Source organism: Etheostoma spectabile, chromosome 1 (assembly GCF_008692095.1).
Source record: "Etheostoma spectabile isolate EspeVRDwgs_2016 chromosome 1, UIUC_Espe_1.0, whole genome shotgun sequence".
In the NCBI taxonomy this organism is placed as follows: Eukaryota; Metazoa; Chordata; class Actinopteri; order Perciformes; family Percidae; genus Etheostoma; species Etheostoma spectabile.
This window is the reverse complement of record NC_045733.1, coordinates 15,701,746-15,714,053: the sequence shown is the minus strand read 5'-3', so window position 1 is coordinate 15,714,053 and position 12,308 is coordinate 15,701,746.

Here is a 12,308-nt window from a genome sequence, read left to right as displayed (position 1 = left end):
GTGTTCATAAAATGGTAGCTACACTTTCAATATTATTAAAACAGTTAAGGCTGGATTTCTGTGAAAGTTCATGCGTAATCTTCACAAACAGTGGATGGAGCCGCTTTGACTACACCTCCGCCTAGGACTGTATTAATGATGCCAGCCGCTCTGATGCTGTCAGCCAGACAGATTACCCTGCTCTTAACCCACACAAAAGCCAGCTGTGCGCCTTCACACCAGTGCAAACACTTATTCACACCAATGCTACTTTATTCACTGTTATACTTCACAAGCGAAGGAAGGACACATTTATTTTGAGTCAACATTACGACTACATGCCACCAGCACTGAAAACAAGCTGGATTAGAAAAGGTCAACAGCTCAGTGAAGGCATACAGAGTTGAAAGGGGAAAAGCATCATCATCAGATGTCGATTAGCGCAACAGCCCTGGGAAAGCAAACAGTTATAACAACAAAAACTCAAATCTATTGATGTGAGAAGAGAATTACACAGTTGAACACAATGTTCCTGTTTGTCTTTGATTTTAAATAATTTAATCTGCTGCTTTGTGGCCTAAATTTGTGAGAGAAACAGAGAAGCTTACACAGTATCAGAGTAGATATATGGTTTATATAGCATTGTAATTTTGACAAACACAAAGTGACAGTATGTGAGGCTGTATGTAGCCACAGCGGTACTTTGAGCTAAATGCTAACGTCAGGATGCTAACATGTTCACTGATGGTGCCTACATGCTGGAAGGTCAGAGTCTCTCCTGCTGGAGGAAGGGAGGTGGTCTGTGTAGGTGTGGGTGGGAAGGTGGAGGGGGGATTTAATTAGAGCAAGTGCCTGCATCCCCCTCTGGTCCTCTGCTCTGTGTTACTACTTGCTGCCAAGGGTTAACTGGCCTGATAAATGGGATCAGTCACACTTGTACACACACACACACACACACACACACACACACACACACACACACACACACCTGTGTCGTAGAGAGGGAATGACTTAGGCCTGTATGATTCTCACAAAATAGGTAAAGATACAAGTATTGAAATAGCACATAGCTTACACACTGGTCTGATCTGCTGAACTTAGACAAACACACTGCAAAAGCAGCATCAGCTTTTGCAGAAATCTTGTTCGTGATTTGGCTTAAACAATTGCTTACTGAGTGTTTGATTGGTCAGATGCTTTACGCTTAAAAGCGACATGGCCAATGTTGATTTGTTGCTCTCTCCACCTCCGGACTGAAATATATCAACCACTACTGGATATATGATTTGGTACAGACATGCATGGTCCAGAAGATTAATCACACTGCATTTGGTGATCTCTGACTTAACTTCACACATCCATAAGTTAGACTTTTTACTTTGGGGAATATCTCAACAACGAAATATATTATATATATATACATATAAGATCAAAATTATTATTGTCCAATAATATGGTCTATGGTTCAGTCTATAGCATAGCCTATTTGCAGCCTGGGTGACAGTCATTCACATTTTATAGTATATATGTATAATATGTATATATATATATATATATATATATATATATATATATATATATACACATATATATTTTATGACTTTAATAAGTTCCCTTCTTGCAAGGTGTAACATATCTCAGTGAAGGAAAGTATGTTGGGTCATATGCCGACAGTGTGTGTTTTTTCATAAATCTTTTGTCTCAATCAAAGCCGGAGGCTGTGTCCATTAATAACCCAGTGTGGTTGGCCTGATGACAGAACACAATGCACCTAATGGAACAATTTATTTCCATAATGCTGCATTGTCAGGGCAAGCGCAAAGCCTCAGGGAGGGGGAACAGGAAATCGAAGGAGCCAGTGCAAGAAACCAGGGAGGACAAGGAAGGACATTAAAGGCACAGTTTTTAAAACATTTGTGGGACATGCATATTAATATTTAATGGTTGGATGTGTCGACAGAATGAAGATGAACTAGCATCTTGTATTTTTTCATGTTCATGTTTATACCATCTTAATCCAAAATCCTGGACGCAACCGTACAACAATAAACCCAAAGAGATGGTGTCCTTCAGTAGCAGCCATTCCAAAATTACAACACTTAACTTACTAAATATAAACCTAACCCAACCTTTAGTGACATTTTACCTTCAGACAGTTAGCTATGGGACATACACCGGGCACCTATCAAACTACAGGGGACTTTCTCAGGCCAGGGTAGAACACCTGTTGACCCCGAGGTTCACTGCCTCAATAGAATCTCACAGATGTGTAATCACACAGAGAACAATAATGAAGACTTTTGGCTTTTGAAAGCGTTTTTCATAACATATAAAATATGTAAAAAAAACAACTATAAATAACTATCATCTTCAACCCCAGGGGGTTAACTCGACCATTCCTTTGAATTTAATGGCAAACCTGTAATTTGTCCATGCCCTGTAGAGCCGCGTCATCATGGTTACATTATGTAATAAGCACGATGGTAAGGCACAGCAAGGCAGCTTTATATAGCACATTTCAGCAACAAGTCACCTTAAACTGCTTTACAAAATACAGCTACCATGGAATTAGACAGGAATAAAATACAGGAATTAAGAATATAAATTACAGTGCAGTGTAAGAAATGAACAGTAAGAACAGTTGAGGCTCGTAAACAATCGCCGTGATTAAAGAGAAAAAACAAGTTGACCTGCGGTAGGAAACAGAAGAATAACAGCAGTCTCCTGTGTTGAAGTCTGATGTTTTTTTGGCCATTCTCTGCACCCTGAACTCCTCAGGACAGACTACCTCTTTTTTCTCTAATGGAGTCAATAATAATCAATAATCCCTACAGAATGCCTTTGTAAACGTGAACAAATGTGGTTTTGTTGTTAAAACGTTTTTCTTGGACAACAACCTTCTTGTGATTTGCTTGTAGCTCTTTTCGTAGCATGACCAGAGCCAGGACATCAGCTCATCATTAAAAATGCACAACGAAATTCAAAGTGCTTCATCTGTAAGGTGCCGCTAGTTAAACAAATAAAACACATCCCTGTTCCCCCTAATTACATTCTTTGAGGGAAATAGAGTAAAGGAGTTTGTAAAGCAGGACACAGTGGAGTGGAGTGTGTTAAGCATAGTCTCAGACAGAGCAGGAGACAAATCACTTAGTGACCGCTTCATCATCTCGGCTTGTCAGAACCTCTGACAGAACAGCCAATTATGGAATTGCTAATTCCTCAGTTAGCTCGCTCAGAGCTGGTCCCAGCTTGGCACATCTGGAACATTTCCTGCTACTCAACACGTCAGTGCACCAAGTGCAAACAGAATATCACAAACAGTGCTAATCTCATAAGGATATTTGAACAAAAACAAATGTCAAGAAATATAAGATCTAGCTATGTAAATATGGCAGGTGTTGGACTTTGTGTCCCGGAATCATTTTGAGACACACGCAATGAGGATGTCAACACAAACGCTTTACTTTACTTTACTTCACTCTCTAGTGCTTCCCTTGACAGAATAAACCAAAAGACTATAAAAACCACAAGCAGAAAAAACAACATCAAAAAATTAGTCAGTATCATGAAATGAGGGTTGAAACAGTGGGGAAAGATGATAGAAAATTAAAACAAAATTAGGCAAACACCAGATGATATTTAAATCCCTAAATATCAATAGTGAAACAATTTCAAATCTATTCTAAAACTTACAGGCAACCAGTAAAAGGGGGCACAAATACAAACAAGCTAATTTTTAACTCATTGAATTGGAACTGAGAGTAAGAGATTCCCTCATGACTGATCTACAGTTTACCGTGTATGACTACTTGTTGGGGTCCAAAAGTTTCTTCATGGTAAAAATTGGAGAAAATACAGTATGTTTATACAACCCTTTTCAATGTAAATATTACACCGAAATTACAGATGACATCCTTACACTGTTAGACTTTGCTGTAATTTCTACAGTTATTTACCCCAAAATCCCCCTGTAAAATACAATGATTTTCTTTTCCGGTCATTACGGTAATAAACATAGCATTATGGGTATTAACATTTAATTTACAGTGATTTACTGTATATTTTGAATTTGCCGTATATTATACGCGGACAAAGCCTGAAGAGGGGGCATAGAGAGCCTTCTAACTGCAAACGTTACTAGAGGACCAGGCCAGCAGGCCACGGCTGTTTACAACGTGCAATGTGTTCAGCAGTGAGTCATTTTAAGCCAAGAGAGGGGGCTGTAAATTGGGAAGAGAGGACCGTGAGTTAACAGTGTAATTAGCGATTGTTGCCGTATGTCTAAGTCAAGAAAGTGTGTATTTCAGTCGGGTGGAAAAGGACGGCGAGGTCGTTGTGATTTTACCGGTTCCTACTGTAATTCTAAGCCAAGGAAGTGTGTCCGATAGTTGGGAACATAGCTTTGCGTGAGCACAGGCTTTTATAACTGTCAATATAGCCAGCATCTAACTTCAGCCACTCCACTGTGCTGTGAAGTAATATATGAGAGACAAGCGTCTGGCAACATTGCTGTGAATGCTGCGGTCTCAGCTTGGCAGCCAAAGTGAACTTTGAGTCTGGGGAGGAGGGGGCGGGGGAGACAACTCTCTCCAGTATTTTGAATTTGTACTGCAGTACGTATTTTAAGCACTAGCCGTCAGTATTACATATTGCACCTTCAAGATTGAGCACACATAGTTTATAAGGGGGGGGGAAGGGCTGTTCATTCAAACTAATTAGCACACTGACAGAGAGGGATGAGTTCCCTGACCTCTACCCTTGAAGCCATAAATAGAACAAACATAATAAACAAGGAGTGAAGAAAAGATGAGTAAATGAGGCAGAGACAATTGTATTTAAACTTTCATTGTTCCGTCAAAGTCAGTGGTGCAGTATGTTGGGCTGTGTTGTCAATCAGTGCTAAAACATCAAGTTGGTGTTTCTTGCCAGACTGGACACTGTTAGTTAGTTAGAAAGTTATAGCAAGACTACCTCTACTTCACACAGATCCAGTTGTATCTGTATTTCTGGTCTTAACTAAATAGTGTGCTAAGCAGAAGCTAAATAAATAGAAATCTGTCTACTGGTACTCTATAGGGTATTTTGACTGTTCTGTCACTTCATCAGAGCTCTGTTGCTTAAGGAGCCAGACAGACTGCACTTTGTCACACCTCTGATGACATTTTGATCAATTGAGGGCCATTAAAATATACCACAATGCTGTGATTTACTTCTGACCCATTTAAATATTGACAGATTTTAGCAGCCCTCCATTAGTCTATTGACAAAGTCAAGTGAATGATCAATTCATTTCAATTTTTGGAATATTGACTTTGTCCTAACAGAACTTACCTGACAGGGGGTGGCACTATTACCATTACAACCAGGAAATTAATTTGCTTAAAAGATTAGCCTGATGTGTGACTGAATTTATTTTCTAATCTGCATGGCCCCAGCTCTCAACAACTCAAAATGTTACTTATAATTTGTCATGTTTCATAACCTGTAGATGTCCTTCTTTCCTGTCTGTCCTTAGCTGCAGCCGCTGGTTGTCCTTTTTCTGATTGGTGCATTTGTTTTTGTATCTTTTCCTCCACAAGTCGATAGTTGGTTAGTTGCTGCTGCTCTGTGCTCACAAGAAGACACAGATTCAGTTTCGACAAGTTGAAAAAAAACAAAAAAACACTGGATTTACAGGATAAAAGCCCACACGTAAAAAACATTGTAAGTTCTGCATAAATTCACCTCGAGATGTACGGATAACATGCTGTCTGGATGGTCCTTTGCCTCTTTGACCCAGAGGACATGACATCCATGATTTCCAAAAAATGTGGAATCGTCAGACCTCAGCAAGCTGACTTTTTGTTGATATATGGCTTTTGCTTTGCATGGTAGAGTTTTCTGTTCAAACCTAAGCTTTTGCTTTGCATGGTAGAGTTTTCTGTTCAAACCTAAGCAATGCACAATAATCAAAAACCTTACAATGTCTCAGTATTTAGTAAATACATTAACTACAAGTGGAAGAATTGTTTTAATTTAAAATCTGCCTGTGTCTCGCTCTCACTCTCTCTTACCCCTGATATGTTCTTCTCCCCTCAGTAACCTTTGGTTAGTGTTGACGGGTAAATTGAGCGATAAGAAGACACTCGAGTGCTAATGGCAGTTGGTGATTTCTTCACAGCGGAAAGCATGGAAAAAGACATGCTATCATGAGCAATAATCCTAATCCCCAAAGTAGCAATTACAATCAGATTCAAATGTAATTTTAGAGAGCAAAGTATGGCTGTAAGACATGTTTATAACACTATATACAGAACAGTTGAAACGGAGTTGATCTGTAGAAGGAGTAAACAGAGAGAGCAAACAGCCAACTGGCGGAGACCTTCAAAGCACTTGATGGCTCTAAATATTCTCATAAATGGGCAGATAATGCATAGTGGAGAGGGACAGTGAGATAGCAGGGTGAAAGTAATGAGGTCTTTTTGTAGCTGATAAGGTGTATTTATCGCCTATCTCCCATGTCTATGCACAATGGGGCCGTTGTATGGGTGATAGTAAAAGACAAGGCTGTTAGATGGAATGACCCATTAAATGGTCATAAAACTCACACTGGACTGGATTATGTTGAAAGGAAGCTATTGTTTCCAGTGTGGAAAAAATTAACTGGTGAGCTAGAAAAGAGATTGGAGAGTCGCAAGGTTGGAATTCCCCAATTCAGATTGAATTTAGACTCTGAACCCTTTGCTTTTTTATTTGGTCCGCCTCTTTTGTGGTTAATCAAATGGGTCCACTTTATTAGCTGATATTGATGAGCTAAGATCATATCTGAAAGACACAAGGAAACTATTCAGATCAGGTAACCTGTCATCATATAAACACATCAAAAGGACACCTTCAATTCAAAGACTTTGCATTTATTTAGATATGTTAACATGCACAGATATGTCTTTGTAAGAGTTTCTTAACCTAAAAGCCAAGTAAATATAATAACTTGCACACATGTAATCATCCAAGACGTGCATTATACTCTCTCACTACACCTTGTAGACTGTAGTTGTTCATTTGAAGCTTCTTGTAGAAAATTCATTTTCTTTTGAGATTGAAAGTTAAAGTTTTGTTATAAAACATCATTTTTTTGTTGTTGTATCCCTGCTTCTCATCAGGTAACTAGAAAATGCATTTCCTGCAAAAAATGTTTGTGAATGCTGAAAAGCTACATAGCTAAAGCTAAACTGTATTGCTGGCTTAATTCCATAAGAAGAAGGTGAAGTAGTGAGAATAAATGTGGGAATGGTTTTAGTATGAGTTTCATTTGAATGTTGAATAATACCAATAATGTATCAAACGATAGGGAAATATTTTAAGATTTTTTTTGAAAAGCTGTCTCTACACTGAATTACTGGTTAAAATGTTTAAGAAGTTGCAAGCAAATACAGAAAAGTGGAAATGGTTCTAATTAATAAGAATGTCTTAAAAAAGGAGATAATACCAATATATAGCTTTAATTTGGATGAAGACGTAACTGAAAGAGTAATGAATGAGTTGATGAAATGGGTTTGCAAAATTAGAAAATCTCTATCAGCTGTGTTAAATATTTACAAAAATGTTTTGCCCATCTGCGCCACTGTGTCTTTACAGCATGCAGACATATGTATTTACAGAGAATGACATATAAAGCTCTAAGCTCAAAGTACAGGTGTAAACACACTCAGGACACACACATATGTTATTAATAATACATGTATTAGTGTTGTTATTATAAATACACATGATAAACTGTATATATAATTAATATAATTCAATTGTAATGTGTTGGTTTTAATATTTATTTATGTATTTATGTATTTATTTATTTGATTAGGACAATGCACATTAATTAACATTACTGTAAATGCGCCAGTGTTTGCCAATCGCCTATTTTTCAACTGCAGTCCTACCTAGCATGCATGTCTTTATGGTGGGAAGAAACCGGAGCACCCGGAGGAAACCCACGCAAACACGGGGCGAACATACAAACTCCACGCACAAAGGCCCAGAATGACCTGGATTCAAACCAAGAACCAAGTAGAAGTGCTAACCACTTAGCCACCGTGCTACCTTATCACTACACTATCACTACTAATCAGTATCACTATTACTGTCTGTGATTGTAATTTTTTGGCCTGTGGAAAAGTTGTGTCATAGAAGGCCTATAGGAGAACAGCAGCTTGTCCTTTCAGCTTTAACCATGCCTTGCCCTGGCTTTGATGTAAATCAACACACCTGTTTGCTTATAAACTGCTTGCTACTGAGATTAACTGAGAGAACCTTGGTAAACTTCTGAAGAAGCCTCTAAAAAAACAAAACAATACATGGTATCAATATAATGACATCCCAGTGAGCACCAAAAAGCATTTACAAATGTATTTATATACAATTTGCATATCAATACTAAAAAGCTATAGAATACAGTAGTACGTCATAAAAAGTGATGATAAATCATAGTATACTATGTCAAAAAAGTTATAGTATTGTATGTTGAGAAAAACCACAACAAAGACATTGTATCGTATGTTAAAAAAAGTCATAGTATAGTAAGTCAAAAAAAGACATAGTATAGTAAGTCAAAAAAAGTCATAGTATATAATAAGTCAAAAAAGTGAAAGTATAGTGAGTCAAAAAAGTCATAGGATAGTATGTTGAAAATATGTGATAATAAATTATGGTATAGTATGTCGGAAAAAGTCTGCATACAATAGTATGTCGAAAACGCCAAAGACATCTTCAAAAGTCATAGAATATTATGTCGAAAAAAGTGATAATATAGCATATGGGAAAAAGTGATTAAAAAGTCATAGTATAGTATGTTTAAAATGTGGAAGAACAAACTGACTCAAAAATGGGTGGTCCGGACTGGGGATCCAACCAAGGATCAGAGTCTGCCATGCCTACTTGCTGGTCTTAGTTGGAGCTGTGCTTACCACTGAGCCACCATGCCATCAAATAAAAAAAGAAGTGATAGAAATGTCATAGTATGTTAAAAAAAGTTTTAAAAAGGTATAGTAGTATGTCAAAGAAAGTCTGGAAGAACAAACTCTGATCAAAAAAGGGCTGGCTAAGCAAACCACAGGTCAGAGTCTGGAATACATGTTGGTCTTAGTCGGAGCAGTTTTAACCACTGAGCCGCCATGCCATCAAATAAAGTATCTTGAAAAGAAGTGATAGAAAAGTCCAAGTATAGTGTGTAAAAAAAGGAAGGAAAAAGTAAAAGTATAGAATGTGGAAAAAAAGTCGTAGTATAGTATATTGAGAAAAGTGATAAAAAGTCATATTAAACAGTAGTATGTTGAAAAGTCACGAAAAAAATCATACGGTCCTTTTATGGTGGTTCATATTTTGGTCATGTATCTATGACCAAAAAAGTCATAAACAAGTCACAGTATAGTATGTCGAAAGGTCTTTAAAAAGTCATAGTATATTATGATGAAAAGGTCATAGTATAGTATGTTGAAAAAAATCATAAGTCATAAACAAGTCAAAGTATAATAAGTGGAAAAGTCATTAAAAAAAAGTCATGGAATAGTATGAAAAAAATAGTCATAAAAAAACATAGTATAGCATGTTGAAAAAAGGGACAAAAAAGTCTTAGTATAGTATGCTGAAAGTTGTCATATCATTGTATGGTGAAAAAAGTCATAGTACAGTATGTTGAAAAAGTCATAGCATAGTTTGTTGAAAAAAAGTCATACAAGGCATAGTATAGTATTTTGAAAAAAAGTGATAAAAAAGTCAGTATAGTATGTTAAAAAAAGGAAAAAATGTCATTGTATAGCATGTTGAAAAAAGTCATGAACAGTCATAGAATAGTATAACAAAAAGTCTGTACATGACATAAAATGCACATTAAAAGATCCATCCATAAAAATGGCAATAAATGAAACATTTAAAATTAAATGTTTTTGTATTTCTGTAACATAAATAAAAAAATACTTTTTCAATTCACTGTTTCTGTGATTATGTTCCTATATTTACTTTGTCTGGCACTGCTAGCAAGCTGGTCTTAAACCCATGCCTGGGAACCTTATGTGTCCAGAACCATTCTACCGCACCACCAACATAATAACACTCTGACATGTTCTCTTGGCTTATATAACTTCTTCATTTTTGGTTTTACACCTTAAAAGGAAATTCTCTTTACCAGGTATGAACCCACAACCTTCAATCTATTGAAGCTTTCAGGATTTATTGCGGTGCGCTATTTGCAAAGTATAACACATTTTGGTGTTGTATTTATTGTTCAACATTACTGAGTACAGAAATTGAAAAATTCTGGAGATACAGAAGGGGTTTGATCGTACAACCTCAGATCAACTTGGTTTGGCTTGGTGATCCTATAAAAAAGGAAATGGTGGTTGAACTCTGAGTAACGCTCTGCAAAGCCTACTTGTTGGTTTGCAAACTACTAAGCCACCATGCCATCAAATAAAGGATGTCAAAATAAGTGATAAAAAAGTCTTAGGGTAGCATGACCAAAACATCATGGTATAGTATGACAGAAAAAGTCATAGTGTAGCATATCAAAAAAAGTGAAAAAAAAGTCATAGTATAGTATGTTGAAAAACATGATTAAAAACTCATATTATCGGATGTCAAAGAACGTCTGGAAGAACATGAAAACTCCACTTCCTGAAGGCTCCACCTGGACTGGGGATTGAACCAATGGTAAGACTCTGCATAGCCTCCTTGTTGGAGGTTTGCAAACCACTGAGCCACCATGCCACCCCATAAGCTATGTCAAAATAAGTGATAAAAAAGTCATAGTGTAGTATGACAGAAAAAGTCATAGTATAGCATGTCAAAAAACGTCATAGAGTATTATGTCTAAAGAAGTGATTAAAAAGTCACAGTACGTGCGATTGGCTTGTCCTTTGAAGAGATATATTTAAATTGTGAAATCTAACATTTCAGTCAGTAAAGACAAAAGCAGTACAAATATATTGAATTTGGTATAAAATTATAAAACGGTAAACATTCTCACAACACCTACATAAACAGCAGATGGGTCTTCATAGTGGTAATAGCTACACCCAACATAGGCCCAGAGAGGTTGTAGAGGGAAAAGAGGATGAGGAAATAATGGTAACAGTGGGTATGCTACAGATGTTATTTAACCAAAATCCATAATTAACATATGGGAACACATTTTAGGGTATGAACAAATGTAGCCATGACATAGTTCCTGGCCTTGCCTACATTTACCGGATTGGAACCAGCCTTTCATTTAAATATATATTGTATATATATATATATATATATATATATACGTACTTCGATGCCAGTTTAACATTGCTTACTGTGGCTAACTTGGCTCCTATCTTGTTCTAAAGCTAATAAATTAGTTAACATGAAAATAATATTTAATTCACCGAAAGAACTGGAGCGTAGACTTCTTGGAGGGTCTGTTTGCACAATTAAACATGCAGTGTGTCAGATATCTTCATAAAACATTCTCCAAAAAGCATCGACACGGTTGGGAGGTCAAGTGTAGCTTTAGGAGAAGATGCCGAATGCCCACCAGAGCTGTATCATGTATCAGTTGGCTGCAGCACATAATTGAGGGTGTGGCCATGCCCAGTTGAACTGACTCTGAAACTGAAACTCTTATCTAAGTCATTTTTAACTCACAAAACTTTTTGATTCAAAAGGAAAACATTTTGTGATTAAAAAAGACATTTGCTTTTTGAATGCAGTGAGAAATATGCTTGGTTATAGAAAGAAACAATAATAATAACTCCATTAAAAAGACGCTCAGAGCTGCAAAAAAGAAGTCGGCGGTGATGTTGAAAAAAGCTTAGGACTTTTTTGAAAACATGATCCATGGGATTATAATGTAAAACAGATGCTGGCATCTTAAAAAACAACACCAAGTGTGAACATAGCCTTGTGTTGTGTTGTGTATTTGGAGCGGTTCCTTAATAAGTGAATCCAGACAGCTCCTTTAAAATTAGGTGTATCAATTATATCAGTCTGGATATTGGATAATTTGTTAAGAAGGAAGCCCGTGGTTGTGGCTGTGCAGCCATGTCAGCAACAGTTTTCACCAGGTGGGAGGTACAATCAGAGGTCCCTGATTTTTTCCCCATTTGGCGGCCCATAATTACAATCTGAACGATGTGATGTAATTATGGTTTACTTTTGGGTTGAGCTCTTTCAGATACCTGGATTTGGTTGAAGCATTTTGCCACAAACAAACGTTTATTGCAATTGAAAACTACAGTTGTTTCTGTGGCTGCGTTCATCAGGGGGCATTGTGAAAAGTTCACCCTACCTGCTGGTATTAATACACTGTGCATATGTGCTTAGGCATTGTT